This window comes from Echinops telfairi, unplaced genomic scaffold, assembly GCF_000313985.2.
Source record: "Echinops telfairi isolate 266 unplaced genomic scaffold, ASM31398v2 ScPeMD7_2291;HRSCAF=2852, whole genome shotgun sequence".
Lineage (NCBI taxonomy): Eukaryota > Metazoa > Chordata > Mammalia > Afrosoricida > Tenrecidae > Echinops > Echinops telfairi.
The window spans coordinates 38,665,529-38,674,630 of record NW_022106189.1 but is presented as its reverse complement, the minus strand read 5'-3'; positions in this window follow the sequence as shown (position 1 = coordinate 38,674,630).

Genomic DNA, 9,102 nt, shown 5'->3' with positions numbered 1-9,102 from the left:
GACTATTCAAGACCTTTGTACCAGAGCTCATAATCCTGGATCAAGTATAGGCATTTGCTTTTGAAGGCCCCCCTGGGTCAGTCCATCCCTTTGGGCGGGGGGCAGTATCGCCCACTTTGGGAGACGTTGGTTTAGATGAAATGAAGATACACTGTAACATATCGACATGGTCTGAAAACGTGATAGGTCTGAAAGAAAAGGCAAGGATGCTGTTTTCCTTACCCACAGCCCTACTCTTCAGAGAAAAACCATTGGGAAAAAAAAAACATTTTATTGGGGGCTCATACAACTCTTATCACAGCCCATCCATCCATCCATCCATGGTATGTCAAGCACATTTGTACATTTGTTGCCCTTAAACTTGGCTTGGCTTTGTTTTCGATTTTAAGTCTAGAGGCTGCCTTCTTATCATTCGCTCTTGGTGCTGAGCTTCGATTGCTCAAGTTCATTTCAACGTTAGTGATTTCCTTCTAGAATAACGCGTAGGTCATGGTACGCTCCACCCAGAGGGGTTCTGCACACCTGTGGTTTCCATCCATGACTCAGATGCCACTCCACACCAGCTCGCATCACCCGATGTGGGGATGATAGACGTACCGAGTGATGCTCCGGTGATGGGCCGGGTACGCTACCAGAGGCCACCGGGAGGATCTTTTGCTGATAGTGTTCGTTCATCATGATGGGAAAGTCCCTTCCTCGGGATCCAGCTGGAGACAGTCCCAGAATCTGGTTCTCCCGGTGCCGACTCTTCAACCTTTGCCCTGAGCGCCCTTGTCATTTTTCCTCAGTCGATGATACGGTTCCAAAACGTTGCCCCTAAAACACACACCATTGGAAGGAAGAAACTGTTTCCCCCTGAGGTAACTTCTTCTCCAGAACGATAGGGCCCCCTGTTCAGTTGAAACATAAAAAGTCATCTCACCCTCCTGTCCCCTTCTCCTTACCAAACAGACATGCCCCGGTATTTACAGTGCAGCCAACAACTCCCTCTCTCTCGAGTTTCCGCAGCATCTGCAGGAACATTAAGAATGACTCTGGGAAAATGCAAACTTGATTTTGCGAATGCAGGAAGTCATCACGGCTGGAACTCTCCGTTTTGAAACCTCCCCCAACGGAGTTCTAAGGAAGCCGATACCTTAGAAGCTGCCCCTCACTCACATAGGAGTCTGCACAGGAAGGCAGGGCCACAGAAACCACCAGCTCAGCTGGCCACACAGCCCACAGCCAGCCACGGGCTGCGGGTGCTCCGCTTTGTTCTCGTTCCAAGGTTCCTAGCTCCTGGCAGAAGACAAAACACGTCCAGTTAAGAAAACAATGAGGAGCTGGTACCAAGGGCTCAAGCAGAAAGCAAATGTTTTGAGAAGGATGAGGGAAACAAATGTACCAATGTGCTTGACACAATGGATGGATGGATTGTGGTAAGAGTTGTACAAACCCCCAATAAAATGATTTAATTATTAAAAAATAATAAAAAATTAAAATTTTAAAAAAGAACATCATCTGGCCTCTGAAGAAAGTATGCGTGGTGCTCACGTGCTTTGCTCCACCAGGAACATGCTTTCAGTCCCCGCCTTTTAAAAAAGAGCTGGGCTCAGGGTTTCTAGACCAGGGCTAGCTCACCTGGGCCCCTCCTGGGTAGGGGCAGGGGGTGCTGGTGCAGGCCCCGCTGGACTTGGCCAAACAAATTGACTTTGGGGTGAGGGAGCAGCCGGAAGCTTGTCTTTACTGGTCTGCCAGATTTCTTTGAGAGATTACTTTTGCTAGTGCCCGATCACCCATCCCGGGTGCAAGTCTACAGAAACCCTTTTCTTCTTCTTCTTCTTCCTCCTCCTCCTCCTCCTTCACCTCCTCCTCCTCTTCTTCTTTTGGTGTGTGTGCTACCAGGGTTAAGGAAAATGATGAGTGAGACTGGAGCTCCTCTGCCCCTCATGTTGGTTGCATCCCCAAACCTTTCTTGCATGACAGTGTGGCCATGGCAATGGCTTCTGGCGCTTGTTCATCCCTGGGGGGTCCATCGATGATCCAAGGCGTTTAAACAGCTATTATTTGCGGGAAGCGTTCGTTACTTCTGAGCCCGTAGTTTTCGGGGCCACTCAAGTCCTTCTCCCTCACAGGGAACCCATGAGACTCAGCAGAAATGCCCTTGAGCGCATGGCATCCTAAGCTGTCTTCTCAGCCCAGGCAGGACACCAGGCCTTCCGGTTTGTGGCTGAGGGCTCCGCTGGTTCATCACCAGAGAGCCACTTTGGAAGCCTCCCAGCAAACTCACAGCCATCAAGTCAAGGGTGACTCAGAGCGACCCGGGCGGTTTCTGAGACGAACTGTCTCCGGGAGGAGAAAGCTCAGGCTTCCTCCCGCAGTTACTGGTTGACTCGAACTGCCGACTATGTGGATTGCAGCCTGAAGCATAACCACCGAGGCTCCTCGCTGAAGCCTAGAGTCGGAGAAGCTTATTTCCAGTGTCACTGGGCTAGTTCTCATTCACACACATAAGAACAGAGGCTTATAGAGGGGAAAAATAATCTTGTGGGTTTTCCTCTTGGCCCTGGTTTTGCTCTGCCCCCCCACCCCCCCGTTTCTCGGTTTCTGATGGCTCAGGAAAATACTTAGCATTTCTAAACCAATGTCTGTCTTCATCCTCGCAGCCACGCCGTTCCCAACCTCAGTCTGAACTCTTAGGATTTCTCTGTTCCATTCTAGTCACATGAGCAATCTTTAAAACGTTAAAATAGGAAAATCCCATTCTCTTTTAGTTCCCGTTTGTCAAGGAGTTTTGGAAGCCCGCCCTGTATTTTTTAACGAAATGATTGAGACTTGTGTAGGGGAAAGAGAGAAAGCCCGATCACTCTCAAGCAGCTATCGGTTCTCAGGCTCGGATTCTTGAATCGGGATTCTACTCTGATGCTGAACCAGGTGGGCCACGGATGAAAGAAACCCACACTTTGGGGCTGGCTTTGTCTCCTCCTTGACTCGTTCTCGTCCTACTGTGACCGTCATATCCCTCCTGGCCCCAATTCTCGGCTCTTCACTTTCTTCCAGACCTTGTTTCACAGCCTGGAATTGTCTCCCCCGGCAGCATAGTGAGTTACACGTTAGACTGCTCACCCGAAGGTCAGCAGTGTGGAAACCAGCAGCTCACTCCAAGGGAGAAAGACCAGGCTTTCTACGCCAGTAAAGATTTACAGCCATGGAAACTCATAGGGCCAGTTCGACTCTGTCTTATTGACTCACTGTTTGCTTATTTTTGTTGTTGGTTTAATGCTATTGTGTTAGTCTGGGTAGACTAGAGAAACAAACTGAGGGAGCCTCACAGGTACATAAGAAAGAGCTTTATATACAAGAGCAATTGAATATTGAGAAAACATCCCAGGCCAGGCCAGATCAAGTCTATAAGTCTGATATCAGTCCAACTGTCCAACACCAATCTATAAATTCCTCTTCAGACTCACGCAACACATGTAATGAGGCTGAATACAGGAAAATCACAGGCCAGTGGGTGGAAAGTCTTATGGATCCAGTGGCGGTAGAAGCATCTCAGCACTGGCAGGGGTCTCCTCGTGGCTCCTTCAGCTCCAGAGATCCAGCATAGTTGCATGCGACTTGTCAAGAAGCATACCTTGCCGGGAGTGAGTGTGTGTCCATCCTCCAATGAGCTATTTATCTCCTTAGCACCTCCAAATGAGGTTATCAAGATGCGACCTGACTGGCTAAATTCCACCCCCTCACCCCTAAATCTCAAATAGACAACAGATTATGTACTACCACAGTTATCCAGAAAATTAGTTAAGTTGTGATTGACATTGTCTTTGGACTATTTATTTTAAAACAGGCACTAGAACACCTTGTATTAACTTCCTCTAATTTTCAGGACATGTCACTTTCCATCCCAGCTCAGAGGAGTAGGTCAGATTACTGCTAGCTGCTACTTTCTCAGAGCTTCCCCCAGAATTATAAAACCCACTGTTGTCACTTCAATTCCAACTCACAGGGACCCTATAAAACGGAGTAGACCTGCCCCATGGGGTTCCAGTGCTGTGAATCCTAACAGGAGCAGACTTGGCTTGTAGAACAGCTGGTGGGTGAGCAGCTGAACCCCGTAACCAGCGCACCACCAGGGCTCCCCCAAATCACAAAGCCTGCAGGGCTGTTTACCTTGATTTATAACCTTGGTGAGGTGATCGAGGTAGTAAATGATCGGCTGTACAGTCTGAGGATAGATTTTTAGCTTTGTCAAGAACAGAGAAAGAAGAAGGAGCTCATTTAAACCGAGGACCCTCCTGGCTAATTAATTGCCTCCTGGTTTCTGATGGAGTTCTCAAATGGTGAAGTACATGCCTATCCTCCCACCAACGGGGCTGGGTGGCCTGGTAGTTAAGTGCTCAGCTGGCAACCCACCAGCTGCTCTGGGGCAGAAAGAAGAGGCCGGTGCCCAGGCAAAGATGCACAGCTTCAGAAACCCTCCACGGCTGTTGGACTAAGTCCTGTAGGGTCGTTATGAGTCGGAATAGACTACTTGGCAGTGGGTTGGCTCCCATCTAGGAGGTCTGGTGGTGCAGGGGTTAAAGCACTCCCTGGCTTGGCCCATTTGAACCCACCCCGCTCCTCGGGAAAGAGAGCTGGTGACCTGGCCTACTTCGGGTTTCTTGGCTGTAAGCTTTAAGGAGGAATCTGAAGGCTTCGCCCCCTGCCTGCATCGGTTGGTCGCATGCCATTGGTCATTTTATCCATTCGTATGCACGTTCTGGCCGTTTTCGCTAAGAAGTTTAATTTGTTTTCTGTGGCGCTTATTTGGGCAATCTCTATTTACAAAATCATTTATGTGACTAGGACAGTGATTTTCCATGAGTTTTAATTTTATGCTCCTAGTAGTAGCAACTACTCATGGCTTAGAACTTAGACAAAAGGATCTGATTCAGCTAATCCATGACCAAAAAGTAGAGACTTTTCTCCCAATTGAACCTTCGGGAGTTGCCCAAGGTCCTGGCGACTCATCAATGGCAGTTAGAATGTGTGAGTAAACCCAGGTCTATGATACCCTGAGTGCCAAACTCAGCTTCTCGTCGAAATTTGTGGTCTGGGCCACGCTGCCCTTTCGCTCTTCTTCTACACCTGTCAGCTGATGATATTTATTCTTTATCTAGACTAGTTTCGTCACGGCTTGTATTTATATTTTCTTTGGTGTAGGTTTTAAGTTAATGGTTTAAAAATTTTTTATTTTCTTATTTGTAAATAGTTTTATGGAGCTCTAATTAACTTTCTATACAATTCAGTAGTTCAATCATGTTAAGAAGAGTTGTACAATCATCACCTTTAGAACATTTTCTTTTTTAAAAAAATTTGCTTCTTTCTTCTACTCATTGTTATGGACTCTCCACCTGCCCCCAACTCCATCTTCCACGCCCCCCCAAACAAACAAACAAACAAACAAGCTCACCACCATCACGCCAATGCCAACTCATAGGACAGAGTAGAACCGCACCTGTGTGTGTCTGGGACTGTCACCCTTTAAGGGAATAGAAAGCTCCATCTTTCTCCCAGGCAACACCTGGTGGTTTTGAACTGCTGACCTTGTGGTTAGCAGCCCAGCTTGTAACCACTATGCTACCAGAGCTCCTCTTCCATACTCTTAGGAAATTATTAATCCAGTTACTGTCCTTATAGATTTACCTATCCTGTATTCCCCATACAGAAAGACATACAAAACATAGATAAAGTGCATGCGCGCACACACACACACACACACACACAGAACCTAACAACAATGGAGAAATGAAACAGAAAAAAACTCAATTGAAAATAAAGCAGAAAATAGGAGAAAAAAACTGGAATGATGTTCTTGTTAAATTTGTGAACAAAACCTTTAGAGATCATTTAGAAAAGAGAGTTTATATAAGAATGTTATGTCATCCATCAGAGAGTTTGCTTCTCACCCTGAAAAGGATTCCTGAAATGAGAAGCAAAGAAACTTGTCATTTCTCTTTGGGGTAAGGCTCCCAGGGTACCATAAATCAACTGTAAGGTGACTTCTTCTTGAGCATCCTCCAAGAAGCTAAGCAGATGGCAACATTAATTGGCCAGAGAGACATCACAATTTATTGATAGAATTTCATTTAGCCCTCCATGAATCATCTTTTTAGAGATGTGGGGGAAAGAGATGCCCAAATATTTCGGTGCAAAGAAGTCTGGAAGGTTCTGCATTAGGGAGCTCTGCTTTCTGCTCAGGCCCCACTCAATAAGGACCCCCCCCCGCACACACTTACCCCCCCCCCCCAGCAGTGTTCTTGTGAAAAGGACTTGCCGGGGTGTAATGGATAAGGTCTCATGGAAGGTCTCTAGTATTCTTTGAAATTCCCCTGAACTCATTTGGGGGTCACTTCCATGCTGCGTGACATGAAATATTTTTAATATGTACTTCTCGAGGTTTAACAGTGAACTTGCAGGCAGCATTGTTTGTCCAACATTCTTCTGCACAGACAAGAGAGGAAATGCTGTCCCCAAGACCCTGACCGAGGCCTGCCCTCCCTGGGGACCAGCTTCATCACAGCTCATCGAAAGGAGTGTATTCATCACCTGGACTTCCTTGGCACTTATCACGACCCACCCGGGCGTTGTTGGCATGGGTTTTAGTGGATGGTCGTGTGTGTGTTTCCTTGCTACATTCCGGGGTGTTGTTGTGTGCCACTGCGTGGACTCTGACTCACAGACACACTGTATTGGACAGAGAAGACCTTCCACACAGAGTGTCCAAGGATATGATCTTGATCGCAGTATGTTTTCAGGTCTTTTCCCCTATGGAGGTGAACCTGAGGGTTCAAATCGTGAACCTTTTGGTTAGAGCTTACCCACCCATCACCAGGGCTCTTTGCATTTTGGCTTGCAAAGGGGACTTTTCAGGTTACAAATCACAGTGTTATTTGATGTACGAATCACTGATAGTTTAATTTATTGGAAGAGAAAAAATAATAAAATGCCAGATACACAAATAGTTGTATACCTAAGGGGGCATGCTACCATTTTCTGAACACCTAAAATCAGTCACAGTTTTTGGAATATGAAATGTCACAGCCGAGTGTAAATTTGATCCCTATGATTTCTTTGTGAAATTACAGCTCTCTCAGTGTGTATCTTTTTTGAGCCTAGTATAGAAGAAGAAAAAGAAGAAGAAAAATCCAAACACTTATGTGTAGAGATATGAAAAGCTTGGTTAGAATCCTATGCCGTCAATTATTGATTGATTGATTTGGTTGAATCCTATGTCAAGAATTATTTGTTGATTTATTTTGTCATATTTAGTCAATGTGTTTTTTATGACTTCATGTTTCTGTGGCCTGGTGAAGTAATGTAACTTTTAAAGTAATAATGGCAGAAAAAGGCCAGTGGCTAATATTTATTCATCATGCAGTGTGTCAGGTTGGGTTCTCTAAAGAAGCGGAGCCAGTGATGCTTGCAGGTGATTGTCTAGAGAAAGAGATTGCTATCGACAAATGGCTCACTGCGTACGTCCAGTCTGGTTCAACGTCATGGTTCCGATGGGAGCTGGAGGATTCTCCTGACGCCTGTAACTGCGGAAGTGGACGGTCACAAAGCAGGGAGAGGAAGCTGGTGGCCGCAGAACTGAATGACTCTGAGAATGGCTGAGTGGATCCAAAGTGGGCAGTTAGCTGATGGCTCACAGCGTTGGGAAGTGACGGAACAAACAGACCAGTGGACCAGCTCGGGATACAGATTCAGCCGTGGAAGTGAGCTGACTCCTACACACTGCTAATCTACACTGAGAGTAGGCCATACCCCGAATGAAACCTCCCTGGAGGTGGTACTCCACCGATTCCTTCCACAACTGCTTCCATCTTGAAGTTGACCACACACTGTTAGATCATGTCATGGAAGAATCCTGACATGAAGCCTAACTCTCCCACTTAGGATGTGCTAAGCCCTTTCATTGAGGACTTTCTGTCTATTGTATTACTTCATGGAACCTTAGGAGCCAAACAAACAAGCCAACAACAAGCTACCAGTTGGCGTGAAGTCCAAATCAGATTGATCCCATGTGTATCAGAGCAGAATTGTGCTCCGCAGGCTCTTCAGTGGCTACTTTGTAAGAAAGAGATGGTCAGGCTTTTTTTTTTTTTTTTAGAGGCACCTTGTGTTAATCTGGGTAGACTAGAGAAGCAAATCTAGGGAGACGCTCATATGTGCTTAAGAGAGTTTTATACCAAAGAGTAATTGTACATTAAGGAAATATCCGAGCCCAGTCCAGATCAAGTTCATAAGTCCGATATTAGCCCATATGTCTGATATCCATCTATAAAATCCTCTTCAGACTCAAGCAACACATGCAATGACACTGAATGCAGGAAGATCACAGGCCAGTGGGTGGAAAGTCTTGTGGATCCAGTGGCGGTGTAAGCATCTCAGCACTGCAGGGGTCTCCACATGGCTCCTTCAGCTCCAGGGCTCTAGGGTAGCTCTATGTGTCTTGTCAACAGGAAAGTCTCACAGGGAGTGTCTGTCTGTCCCACTTCCAGTGAGCTATTTATCTCCTTAGCGCCTCCAAGTGAGGTCATCAAGCTGCGACCTGATTGACAGGCTAAACCACACCACTTCATTCTTAATGGTCTCAAGTTGGCAATGGATTATGTAACTACTACACACAGAGAGACTATCTTATTGTTGTTGTTAGGTGCCATTGAGTGAGCGCCAACCCGTAGTGGCCCTAAGCACAACAGAATGAAACAATATGATTGGTTAAGTAAATATAGGTTTAACTTTCTCCTATAACAAAATAGAGTTAAGCAGCCCACAGTTCAATCATGGAAACACTGGCATTTCCATGATGTATGGTTGATGTTCTCTTAGGCTTGCAAAGTAGTTGCTACCCTTGCAGGTGCTCTATTGGCCTTCAGAGATGCAAGGAAACAGAAGTACACCAGCAGTAGTCTCTCTCCTGTTATCAGGCTGACGAGTCCATGAATTTGTATCCTATGGGCAAGAGCAGGATTCACGAAGAGCAGGGTGAAAAATCACAATTTGAGGCTCTCCTCAGTATTTCTGAGAGGCAGAAAGATGAAGGGAGATCAAGGTTTGATTTTTTTCATGGCTTTC